General features: G+C 38.6%; 1 long non-coding RNA gene across 1 annotated transcript; it reads right to left on the bottom strand.

The window, feature by feature from the left end:
* Window positions 1-390: 390 nt before the first annotated feature.
* LOC125455353 (uncharacterized) lies at window positions 391-1,861 on the bottom strand. The gene is made up of 3 exons (XR_007248232.1): window positions 1,807-1,861; window positions 1,573-1,624; window positions 391-652 (listed from the first exon to the last, which is right to left on the bottom strand). It is a non-coding gene; the product is annotated as an uncharacterized LOC125455353 (long non-coding RNA).
* Between the last annotated feature and the right edge of the window lie 5,941 nt (window positions 1,862-7,802).

Consider the following 7,802-nt stretch of genomic DNA (forward strand, 5'->3'; position numbering starts at 1 on the left):
TTCACATATAAAAGGTATCCACTCAATTCAAACGTAATCAAAAGCGCTTGGAGATCCCATGTATAGGTTTCCTGTGTGGATCCAATTACTAAACAAATAATATTTCATTTAATAATTTTTCCAAAAGTATTTCTTTAATTCAATAGCTTCTAACAATAGTGGCAATTTCCGATAACTGATTATGTTTTTCCTATCAGATTTTGTACATACAATTGTAGATGGTGCATCAAGATATAAAAGATCTATTTGTTTTATATTTCCTCAGAATTGCAATATATCATTATAATAGATCTCAGAATTATTATGGTGTGGAAAGAGCTACAGTGCTACACTCTCTCTAATACATCTAACATATCTAATACTAGATACATTCTGATCTGTATACTCCAGCAATATCATATTTTCTTCCTCCAACCTTTCTGGGCTACAGTAGCTACCAAATCATCTATCAAGAAAAAAATTGTGTGCATTTTGATTGATTTCAACCAAGGGCAAGTTAAGGTGCTTATGACTTGGAATGAAGCAGGTATGGAATTCCAGAAGAGAGCAGTGAAGGTTCCTCAGTCCTTGGAATTATTCCACAGGTTTGAAGTTCTTACAACTTGTGTGGCTGAGATGAGAACTGCAAAGGCGAAGTAAACTAATCACAACACTGTGGATCAGAGAACAATTAAAAAGAGAAGTAAGAAGGATTGCAGTTGTGGCAAGGAAGAGTATAGTGATGATAAATATTGTCGAGACTCAGCAGGTCTAGCAGCATCTGTGAAAGATAAACACAATTAGTGTTTCAAGTCTGAAGAATAGTTATCTCAGGCTCAAAACATTAACCTGTTTCTTTCTCCATAGATGCTGCCAGACTTATTGGGTTTCTTCAGCGCTTACTGGTTTTCCTTCAAATTTCTCACATCTGCAATATTTTGTTTTTATATGATAGATGAATACCATTTTCTGCAGCTGACAGCGAGTCCTGAAAGCTGTGTTGCCTGCCCGACTGTGAAGGTAGAAGACATCTCCTTAAGGCTGAAAGGAAATTTCGCGAAGATGGGAACAAATCCAGTTCCCTTAGTGCATGAGCTGGAATATGCTATAGGTGTTACAATGACTTGGTATGGTGTCATTCAGCAACATGACCATCGCCTTGACTATTCAGTGTTGCCACCCATAATGAACTGTCTGTCTTTCCATCAATGCTAAAAACTGAGGTAAGTCACTCAAAGCAATGACTATATGAGTGGGTGCTAAGAAGGCAAACTGAGAGGCATAAGATACATTGTGTATAGCTGCATGAGAATTATGTTTTTCCCTGTATGGAAAGCAATCTGACAGAAGCATGCGAGCCATGAGCATCAAAGTTAAGTCTTGAAGGGACGCAATGGTGCATAAGTCAGTCTGAAAGTAAGCGAGATTATGTGGTGAAGTTAGTGATTTGGTGCTGTCCGGTTGCATACAGGAAGGGCTGATGAGGATGGTATCCCTGGAGTATACAGGGAAATGGTGGTGATAATACAGTTGGGTGAAAGTCCAAAAAAGGAAACAATGAGCTGTAACTGCTAGGTAAATACTATGACTTACATGTCGAGAATTAGGTCCATCCGGTTTCTGGGAAGCAGTGGAGAATGGGGAGCTGCCAAGAAATGAGGCAAGATTAGCTATTAATGAGATGCAAACACAAATGAAAATAAGTCACCATTCATTTGTGAGTCTTAGAGCTCACCACTGAGAACATGGGGAGAAAATCCAAATGAGTTTTCTTGGCATCAGGAATCTGACATTTCCGTTCTCAACTTATTTTCCAAATTTTCTCACCTTTGTCCGTTCCACTCAAAGCCAAGGAAAATTCTGCCCAAGATCTTTTGTATCTTCCTAAACACATAGATAGGGATTGGGGTTAACAACACAAGGATGGTTTATCAGCCAATGCAGCTCACACAGAATAAACAATTATAATCAAAGCATCAAAATATTCAGCTTCTTTGTACTGTAATGTTGAAGCACTGTTTAAAAAATTCTGATGAGAAATGAGCATTTCTGGCAAGGCTTCCATTTGTTGTTCATGTGCCAACACCCTTGATAAGGTGTTGATGAGCTTTCTCTTTTGTCCAGGTGGTATAAGTACACCAACAGTATTGTTGGGGAGGGTGAAAAAACTCCACAGAGGCCGGTATCCCATCACCATATCATCTCTTATTTACACGTGGACAGTTTTTGACACTGACCCAATTTCCTCTGAGCCAGCTGTCAAAGTGAATAGAACTTCTAACAGCCCCGTTGATATCTGTCAGCCAGGGCTCCTTGATTAGACCAGATTAACAACCTCAATCAGGGAACTCATATTCAATATGGGCTACCTGGTTGACCTCATTATAATCACGACAGCAATCCCCCTGACCCCAAATCCAAGGACATGGGCCAGTTCCTTTTCTCGTAGCTCTTCCTGGTTTTTTTTAGCACTGCATCAGGTTCCTCTAACTCTGCCTCTGATACATCAGGTGTATAACGCACAGTGGCTTATCACTTGCATACTGAGCATCTCGGAAAAAATACATTCCCCATCAGGCATCAAGATCTGCTGTGCCCATCTTAGATTCCGAGGTACCTTTAATGATTTATGGAGAGGGAGAACCCATGGGTTCCGGGACATTCGGAAGGGCGATTGAGGGGCAAGACACATTTCTGCTCCTGGACTGTTAGCAAGTTTGCAACTTTCATACGGTCCATATGCTTGTTCAAAACTATCATACCTACTTGAACATTATATATTACTGAATCTGACCTCGTGTTGACCATGCCTCTTACCCAAGCAAGGTTGGTTCTAAGGAAGGGTCACTCAATCTGATTCCTCTTCACAGATGTTGCCAGACCAGCTGAGCTTTCTTCAGCAATTTCTGTTTTTACTTCTGATTTACAGCATCGACAGTTCTTTCGGTTTTCTAAGGTTCACCTGGTTGACCTTTTGCAATCACTCTCAAAGGAAGTTCAAATTTTTTAATCTCATGCCTTTGAAGGGCAGCAATATGTTTCTAAGTCAGACCACTACCAGTTCTACCTGTTTTAAACTGGTATTCTTAAAACTCATTTCCTTATAGTTTTCCATGTGGCTGAAGGACTGATAAATTGCTGCTGTGCACCTAATTGTATTGCAGCATTGACAGTGATTTCCTGGAATGACGTATTAATAGCCGTTATTTCCTAGCTCTAAATAAATAAGCAACAACAAAAAACATACCGTCAATGCATGACTAAACTGAATGGAAAAACACTCTTACTATTCACTACCTTTTACTCACCTCAACCTTTTCCTTAAAGTTATTAAATATAGAAGAAAATAGGATTGCATTCACTCACACCTAATCTGTCTCCAGACATTCCTGAGAGATTCGACAAAGTTTCTGTCACACATGAAGGAAACAAACGCAAATAGCACTTAGCTACTATACAATGAATCTCACCAACAACAAAGACAGGATGTCCAAATGCAACTCAGTTGTGTCACCAAATTATTAAGCATACAGCAGGAAAGCAAAATGGCTGAGATCCATTCACCAAACAACTGATTTTGTGTAAATCAATTTCACATCAGCCATCAGCCCACATTGTTGGGAATGCAGATTATACAAGTTATCTCCTTCAGAAATAAAAAAAAGTGAAAGTATGCAGATGCTGAAATCTGAAGTCATAGAAAATGTCAGCAGGTCAGCCAGGATCTGAGAAGGGAAGAAAACATGATAAATGTTCTGCGACCTTTCGTCAGAATGGAATCGCCTTTAGAAAGTTTTAACAATCAAGTCCAGTTAGCATTTTTGTTAATTCTATTCTTTTGAACTTGTCTTCGCTTTTTTTTTAAATAGCCAGTGTCAATTAATAAACTAGAATTACTGCATTTCACTCCTTAAGACTTAAAGTATGCCCGCGATAGTATTAAATTTTGCTGCACTTTGTAAAATCAGCAATGATTTGGTCACATATTATTGAAAAGATATTTAAAAATGTAGCAATGCACATTCCTTCAATTCCACTAAGGGAGGCAAATATCAACAATAACGAAATGTAATTCACATGGTATTATTCAGATTCCAGGCGTTAAGTCATTTTGTCTCATATTGGGTATTATTTAAGTTTGCAAGTTATTTATTTTCAACTTAAAAAACAGATTTAGCTTATTTTCAAGTAATTTTGCCAAATTTCATATGCTTTTGAAATGACATTAAGTAAGACTCAGAATATTTTCCAAATAATGGACATACCTGGGTGGCCAGATGTCAAGATCAATTATGACTTATTGTATTTCTCTGATGTTTCTTTTTCTATAGTTTCACAGCAATTTCCAGAGAGACAATTTCTTGTCTCCTATGACTTTAAATTTTGCACTATCAATGATTGGCAGTGCCTGAGGATGAGCAGTTGTTTCCATTTGTGGTAACCTACTGGCTGATTAAATATGATGTTGCTCTCTTTATCATGAAATATTAAACATTGAATAGGGCTATGCTGTTTACTGTAGTTAAAATAATCATTTACAACTCAATGTCAAAGTCAGATGTTTGTAATAACACAGTAATTCAATGTACAAACATCAAGGTGGTGCAGCAAGGAAGAATGAATGAAAGGAAGGAAGATGAAGTAAAGAAAAACTTGCTTTGATGTTATGGGTAGAAATGTTGTCAGTCTGAGACAAAATGTGGGGCTGTACATAAAATCATGAGTGATTTCCAATTGGAGCGCATCAGGTTTCCTCATGCATTGCATTCTTTCACGCTCATTACACATATCTGAACGTGTAAAATACTAACTAAATGGGCAAGTAAGCCGGATGTTATGCCCTCCTTGCTGTAACCTTCCAGGATCCAGTGTTCAGCCTGTATTTAAATCGTACCCAAAGAGTACTTCACCCTCAACCAGCCAGGAACATCTCTCAAGCTCTGCTCATCACCCTTACCTGTCCCTGCAGATGTCAGAGACCTGTCAAAAGATAGCACCATGCCAAAATGACACCCTCCTAGATGTTTTCCTACAAGCTGTTCTGGAAATAAGGGATGTACTATTTTCCGAGGGATGGTAACCACAAACCATCCCAACTTACCAATGTAGCCCGGAGTGAGCTGGCTGCAGAGCTCAGAGCCCATGGGCATCTCAAGGAACACTAGATTCAGCAGTGCAAGCAGATGAAGGATGAGGAAACTGACCAGGAAGTTACTGGTGCCAAGGGAACAAATTTACTTGCAGTCAATTTCAATCAATGTATTTTACTGTTTAACTTTTAAGAAACAATAAGACCCTTTAGGGAAGGAACACCTTTTTACCTGAACTGACTAATAATTCTGTGGGTCTACAAAATGCTGAGGCGAAGTCATTAAATTTAAGCCATTATCTGGTTCTTGCAATCCTATCTGTCTCATCTCATAATAACCCTGGCTACCTCAGCATCACCATTTTCAACATGGTTTCCCCAATATTCCCATTAGATTTTCTTTCTATCTCATTAAAGGACAAAAGTCAAAAGACAAAAGGACAATCTCCTCCTTTTCTGAGTTCTCACCCTGTCATTGAGCCAAGTTGTATATGGCATAGTAAATCACGATTCTAGAGCCCCTGTCTGATGAGTACTGGAATACATTTTCTGAACATTAGAATCAATGGAAGTCCATCACCAGAAGGTCAATCTTTATTCGATGGTGGCCCTTGTAGATGCATGGGTGGAGCAGTTTAGCGTCGGTGTAAGGGTTTCATGCTGAGATCATTAGCTGTTCCTTGCAGAGTTACATCCTGTCACCCATGAAACAGCCCTAGAAATGATGCAAGATTGCAAACATCCAGAAAATATGGGATTTGTGCAGGATGTAAGCATTGTAACAGGTCCTTTGATAACATCAAGCTATTTCTATTTCTTTGTTTAAATTAAATTGCTCACTTTAAATTTTGAAAGTTTGCTGAAATTATTTAAATTCTATTCCATTTTCAGCTTTTCTTCTTTATGTTTGAAGTTTGGTTTCAATTCAATTGCTACAACATTTGGGAGGGAATTTCCAGGTTTAAGCATTTGTTTTGAAATTGTAGTTGCATTTTAATTGCTACTAATGCAAGATAGATCTTCTTATAAACTATTAAATCGCAATGAGTTGTTGCTTTAAAAATATTCAAACTCCTGTCTCCCATTTTTGGTCTTTGTACAATTTTCTATTTCTTAAATTGCTAAAGATTTTTAAATATTTTAAAAGTAGTCTTTAATGATTTTAAAATAATTTTCAAATGCTTAAAGGCATTTAACTGTTTAAATCACAGCAAAATATTCAAAATGATGTTTTGATCTGAATAATCAAGTCAATCAAAATTGAGTATTCACAATTTTTCTTATTTATTGATGAGTTTCCCACTTTTATTGGGCAGTATTCGAGCCATTTCTGCTCCTTCCCCAATTGTGTTACACCCCTTTTAACTAAAGGTAAAGGCATTGTGGGTTTTTAACACCTTTGAATGATTTTGCCGCACAACAAAAATTCATTTTAACTTCAAGCGGAAAATGAGGTGGTGTTCTTTCTGCTTGCCTGCCACTTTAACGCACCACCCTGTTCCCTGGCCAACTTCTGTCTCTGGCTTCCTGCCGTGTTCCAGTGAATCAGAGTGCAAGCTGGAAGAACAACATCTCGTTTTCCGCTTGGGGACCCTACAGCCCTCTGGGCTCAACATTGAGTTCAATAATTTTAGGGCTTAAACTCTCCAATGTCCCAGCCCCCTACTACATACACGAGGCCTTGTTACCACATAGCCTGCCACTACACACCCCCTGTTGTTAGTCACTAACAGTCCCCATTAACAACTATTCACCCTCCCAGCCTGATCATTAGCAACTCCTTTATCTGTCCAAGTCTTTCTCTCTCTTTGGGCTCTATTCTATCATTTACTCCCCACCACACCCACCTCCCTATTTTCTGCATATAAACTGGTGTTTTCCCAGCCACCATCAGCTCTGAGAAAGTGTCACCAGACCGGAAACGTTAGCTCTGATTTTTCCTTCACAGATGCTCCTGGACTTGCTGAGCTTTTCCAGCAACTTTGTTTTTGTTCCTGCTTACTGTTACCGTTCTTCTGCCAGTTTCAGTTGAACGTGTGCTGTTTCTTCTGGCACAGCTGCTGATGGCCTGTCCTCCTTTCTAAAAGTTGTTGAATTCTTAAAGAGATAAGTTTTAATTTGTAGAATTTTCTCTTCTCCTTTCTTTTTACATGGCTATGGTTTATTTTGCATCAGTAATGCTTTTGTCACTTTAGACAGTAATCTGTAGCACTGGCACCATGTTGGAAAAGATGTCTACAACAGATACCTGAATGTGGTCTCACTTTCTTTGGGTGGCCATATTACTTCTTGCAATACTAGTGTGAGGAATGTAGTGATACTCCATTTTGTCAGATTCAAAACTAATAAGTTTTTGGCAGATGAAACACATCTTGAGAACATGAAATTTTTTTAAAAATGCTAATTCCAGAACAAGTTACAGTAATGTTAGATTGGTTAACAAGAGTAAACCTGGTAAGAGCTTTCTCCTAAGAATACCGAGCAAGGGCAAAGCTACATCATGGCTCCTTCTCCACTGTCTAACAATCACACACAATGCTGTCTCGCTCCTCCCAGAAATGGTCAGATCTATCTCAGTGGGCTGTAAAAAGGTTTTGCATCAATTCTTTCAGGATAACTGTCTTCCAAACCACAAACTATTCCCCAATTACTCTCCCCCTCTAGAAAACACTCTTCCCACCAGAACCATATGTGGCCTTTTGCTTTCCTCTGTAATCCCCTCTTCAATCTTCCC

This window comes from Stegostoma tigrinum, chromosome 10, assembly GCF_030684315.1.
Source record: "Stegostoma tigrinum isolate sSteTig4 chromosome 10, sSteTig4.hap1, whole genome shotgun sequence".
In the NCBI taxonomy this organism is placed as follows: Eukaryota; Metazoa; Chordata; class Chondrichthyes; order Orectolobiformes; family Stegostomatidae; genus Stegostoma; species Stegostoma tigrinum.